The sequence below is a fragment of the Bison bison genome, unplaced genomic scaffold (assembly GCF_000754665.1).
Source record: "Bison bison bison isolate TAMUID 2011002044 unplaced genomic scaffold, Bison_UMD1.0 scf7180017864535, whole genome shotgun sequence".
In the NCBI taxonomy this organism is placed as follows: domain Eukaryota; kingdom Metazoa; phylum Chordata; class Mammalia; order Artiodactyla; family Bovidae; genus Bison; species Bison bison.
Genome location: NW_011495084.1, coordinates 6,117,683 through 6,123,128, shown reverse-complemented (window position 1 = coordinate 6,123,128; position 5,446 = coordinate 6,117,683). Strand labels below are relative to the sequence as shown.

At 48.1% G+C, this 5,446-nt stretch overlaps 1 protein-coding gene across 1 annotated transcript in view; it reads left to right on the top strand.

The window, feature by feature from the left end:
- Nucleotides 1-383: 383 nt before the first annotated feature.
- Nucleotides 384-5,446, top strand: part of SLC6A15 (solute carrier family 6 (neutral amino acid transporter), member 15) — a 56,755-nt gene continuing 51,692 nt past the window's right edge. The window contains exon 1 of the mRNA XM_010832033.1: nt 384-604. The gene's annotated coding sequence lies outside the window, so the exon portion shown is untranslated. The remainder of the gene's footprint in view (nt 605-5,446) is intronic.

Below are 5,446 nucleotides of genomic sequence, written 5' to 3'. Positions count from 1 at the left end.
GGAGAGGGGGGCGGGCAAGTGGTGCCCATCCTCTCGGTTGCATGGGTTGGGCAAGGACGGGAGGGATGGCAGGGCGGGACTTGTTTTGTTTTGCTTTGCAGCCGGCTTTCCCCGAGTCCATCCCGCCCCCGCCCGGAGCGCAGCGAGGACGCGGCGAGGCAGCCGCAGCGGCCTCTGCGTCAGGAGGCGGCGGGGCGGGAGGTGCGGCGCCCGACCGGGCGACCTGCCTCGTGTCCCCTGGCGCCCGCAGCCTCTCCCTCCCCGCAGCCTGTCGGCGGCCGCAGCTCGGGCGGCCGGCACGTGGGCGCCTCCGTCACACCCTCACTCATACACACACACCCGCGCGCACGCACCCGCGCGCCTGCATCCCGTGCTCTCTCCCTGGCCGACACACAGACGCTCACGAGTCGCTCCTGGCCCCGGCCCGCAGGACAGCGACCCCCCTCCACCCAGACTCCGGGCCCGCCCTCGGCCAGCAGCGCCTGCTCTCCAGACGGCTCCTCGCGCCCGCGGGTCACAGCCACCTGGCCCAACTCTCTGGCCACTGCTGCTACTGTCGGCACTTGGAAACAGCCCAGAGGCGCCCGGCCAAGGCACCCTGAGGGTGAGGACACGCTCCTACCACTGAGGGCACGGTTTAGGTAGGGTGGGGCTCTCTCCACTAGGCACCCTGTAGCCCGGGACCCGGGAAGCGAGCGGAATTGATGCCTGAATGCTGGGAAGGACTCTGGATGTGTCCGGGGGGTGAGGGGAGGCAGGACGGCTCCAAAGCCCCGGGAGGGCCAAGCTGGGCTCGGCGGGCGGGCGACCCTTCCGGCTCTGCGTCCTGCACCTGTGCACAGTCAGGGTGGGGAGTGGGGGCTAGGAGCGGCGCGTAACGGGGAAGCACATGGGTCGAAACGTGCCGCCATCCTTCCTTCCTTCTTGTGACCGCAGCATCCCCGAGAGACTAGTTGTTACCAAGTCAAATTAGGGCTGGCCGCAGGGTGGGGTCCGACTGGGCCAGTCGGAAAGTTGCGAGGGTCGGAGTGGAGCAAGGCGCTTCCAAGGTTCTAGGTGAGTTGGAAGCCGATCCTCGTGCGGGTGGGCGGTGGGGCGGGGAGAGGAGCCAATCTGATTCCTCATTCGCTTTTGGGGGCTTTTGCAACTGCTGAAGGCGACTACCTAAGGCGGGGTGGTTTCACGTGACCCCCGCTCCCTTTTGCCCGAGGCATCCTGCGTTAAATGGTCCCAAAGTGGGGCCTTTCTCCCGCACCAGGCACGCGCGGCTCCCCAAGAAAAGCACAGCTTGTGGGTTTCTGCGCCTCCAGGAACTGGAGAGGGTGTTGGTGAGGGTGTCGGTGCTGGGATTTAAAGGAGAGGATGGCAGAGATTGGAAACCCAGACCGTTTCTACGTTTCACGAACTCGGCGGGTTTGTGCGTGTCCTGGGCAAGAGGACCGTTTTGAGACTTTACGTCGGAACGCGCCTTGTAAATATAAATGGATCAAAAACGTCCGACCTGTTCTGGGGACAGGTGTGACCCACCCGCTCTCAAGAGGCCGCAGCGGCGGGAATCTCTTTCCGTTGAGCAGAGAAGCGGCGTGCGTGGCGCGTTCACAGCGAGCGCGGAACCCGGGCTCGCGCTCTCTGGCGCTGAGTTCTCCCGGATCCATTCTCTCACCTCGGGGAGAAACAGTGGAGTAGGACGAGGCGGGGTCCGCACTCGGCGCGGTGACGTCAGCAGTGTTTGGGTGCTTATGCAAATGAGGCTGCAACCGTTCTCCTCGGACCGGCCGTTTCCCCTCCAGGTCTTAAAGGTACACTCAGGCTCAGGCTGCGCCGTTTGTTTGGTTCACTGCCCAGCAACAGGAGAGGACCGGAGGAGTTGCGTTCTGTGCTACGTTTAGGCTTTTTGTCTCCCAGTTTTTAAAGCAGTCTTATACCTGTCATTGCCTGGTTGTCGTCCCAGAACACAGGGAACAATGTGTTTGCTTTAAGAAATATCATTTTCTGACGAATAACCCAATCGCCTAGTCTCAGTTCTGCAAGAACCACACTCCAGCTTGTCTTCAACGTCTAGTATTGGGTTGGACTTGTAGTAGGTGTTTAATAAATACTTGTTGATGGACTCGAGGGTGTGTGGATTTCTCTTATTAAATATGGAATATTCAACCAGCAAAATAGTCTTTTGTGTGTGTGTGTGAATATGAGTGACTTTTGCTTCTTACATGATCAATGATCCATCTATATTGGTTAGCGTAAAATATATTATCAATATATTACTGAATTCTTTGACTTTGCCAACAAGTGAAAAGAGCACCGTGCGTTTTTTTTTTCCCCCCAGAAAGACAGGAATTACGTGTTTTACAAGGAAGACAACCTCATCGTTTGTTGACAAGTTTTCTTTTTCTGATTGCACGTTATATACTTGATTTGAGAATTACTTTGGTGACTCAGATGGTAAAGAATCTGCCTGCAATGCAGGAGACCCGGGTTCAATCCCTGGGTTGGAAAAGCCCTTGGAGAAGGAAATGAAAACACACTCCAGTATTCTTGCCTGGAGGATTCCATCGACAGAGGAGCCAGGCGGCTACAGTCCATGGGGTGGCAGTCTAACTGCCAGTAACTTGATACTGTATTTTAATAGTATTAAGAAAGGTATTTATGTTTTTAGGAAATAAGTGCTATGTCATCCAATAAATAAATCAGAAATACTGTCAGTCTAGTTCAAGTTGCTATAACAAATTACCATAAGCTGGATGGCTTATAAATAAAAGAAATTTATTTGTCACAGTTCTAGAGGGTGGTTCAAGATCAAGGTGCATCAGATTCCATGTCTGGTGGGAGCCTGCTTCCTGGTACATAGAGGATGCTTTCTCACTGTGTTCTCATATGGTGGAACAGGCTAGTTAGTTCTCTAGAGGCTGTTATTAACCCCTAAAGGCTTCACCTCTTAATACCATCACATTGAGGTTAGAATTTCAACATATATGGGATGGAGGGAGGACTCAAACATTCAAACCATAGCAAATAGTAAAGAATTTTTAAATTGGATGGTAGCTATTTGAGATACCAGTAATCAGGTGAAATGCCTTAGTTGTTATTGAAATTTTAAATTAAGTTAAAATAATTAGTAAAACCTAAACTTCAAAAGCATTAGTTTACCCAGTGATCACAGTTCAAATTTTGCTGGGTACATATTAGAAAATAGGCTTCCCCTGTCATAACATAAGACTTTTGTTTGAGATGACAATAAATTTGCATTCCTTTGAACTCTGGGGTTATCATACAGGTAATTAAAAAATCATTGACTTAGAATGATAGACCTGACTTTTGGTGATGAAAAGCACCACAAACTTTCACTTCTTAATTTACTTCTCAACTTCTTTTGAAGAGTTCTTTAACCCCTTTATTACTGTATACATATACATGATGGGCTGTGTTAATATATTCCTATGCAAAGTCGATTTTAAAATAGTTTCTGAGCAGATGGTATTATTAACAAAATCCATGAGCATAGTCTCATGTGTGCAAACATTCAAGGTTACATAGCAGGAATCCTTAGGTTTATTTCCAGTTTTGCCTGTAACTTAAAACAAGTCCTAACTACTCTTGTGGATATAGTGAGTAAATAATTTTTAATAAACAAATTTATCTGCTTATACATTAACTTTGACCAATAATAATTGTCTCATATTTCTTGCTGAACAGCAAGCCCTAGAGTATGGTACATGGTAGTTTTAAATGCACAGTACCACTTGATATACTGGGCTTTCCAAATGACTCAGTGGTAAAGAATCCACCTGCCATTGCAGGAGACACAGGAGATGGAGGTTCAGTCCCTGGGTTGGGAAAATCCCCTGGAGGAGGGCATGGCAACCCACTTCAGTATTCTTGCCTGGAAAATCCCGTGCATAGAGGAGCCTGTCACTCTGAAGTCTGTAAGCTAACAAAGAATTGGACACAACTTAGCGACTGAGCACCCACACAAGCATATAGGATAGGACTATCCTATATGATAGGATAGAACTGTTTTATAGAACTGTTGATATAGGATAGAACTGTTTTCAATTTTGAAGGTCAGTTTATTTATGTGTGGTTAATGTGCCCTTCGGAGAAGGCAATGGCAACCCACTCCAGTACTCTTGTCTGGAAAATCCCATGGACGGAGGAGCCTGGTAGGCTGCAGTCCATGGGGTCGCTAAGAGTCAGACATGACTGAGCAACTTCACTTTCACTTTTCACTTTCCTGCATTGGAGAAGGAAATGGCAACCCACTCCAGTGTTCTTGCCTGGAGAATCCCAGGGACGGGGGAGCCTGGTGGGCTGCCCTCTATGGGGTCGCACAGAGTCGGACATGACTGAAGTGACTTAGCAGCAGCAGCAGCAATGTGCCCTTATATCCTTTCACATAAGATTAATTGATGGCCATCTTTGAATAGAATGTTTAACTTGGAAGCTTTTTCACCTATCAGATTGGCAAAGATCAAAAAGATTACTCACTCTACTGAAGAAGACAGAGGGAACCAGGAACTATGATACTTTGCTTTTGGTAGTACAAATTGAGACAGTTTTTATAAAGGGTAGATTGTCAATTTTTACTAAAATGATAAAAGTATATACCTTTTGATCAAGCAGTTCCACTTCTAGGAATTTATTCTACAGATACATAAAGTGAGTTGCTTGACTATTTGAAGCAAACTTTTAGAAATAACCTGTATATGACATTCTCATCCCATGAGCTATCATATGATCATTAAACACACACACACACAATAAGCTATTGAGAGCAAAAGTTTTAAAAGATCTTTAAAGTGAAAAATCAAGCTGCAGAATAATACATATAGTATACAGTAATAGTGATGTAAAAAACACGGGTAGATGGAAAGAAAACACATAGTAGCTTTTAATGTGCATATTAACTTGATTATATACCAAATATCTGTGGAGGAATTTGGTGACATAGAAAGATAGGCGTGGGGCTAGATGTGCTCTGAAAAAAGAGTGGGAAGACATTCTTCACTCTGTGCCTACCATTTTACTGTGTTCAGTCAGTTCAATTCAGTTCAGTCACTCAGTTGTGTTCAACTCTTGGCAACCCCATGGACTGCAGCTCGCCAGGCTTCCCTGTCCATCACCAACTCCTGGAGCTTGCTCAAACTCCTGTCCATTGAGTCGGTGATGCCATCCAGCCACTCATCCTCTGTCTTCCCCTTCTCCTATGGAGTTCAATCATTCCCAGCATCAGGCTCTTTTCAAATGAGTTGGCTCTTCACATCAGGTGGTCAAAGTATTGGAGTTTCAGCTTCAGCATCAGTGCTTCCAATGAATATTCAGGACTGATTTCCTTTAAGATGGACTGGCTGGACCTCCTTGCAGTCCAAGGGACTCTCAAGAGTCTTCTCCAACACCACAGTTCAAAAGCATCAATTCTTTGGTGCTCAGCTTTCTTCACAGTCCAACT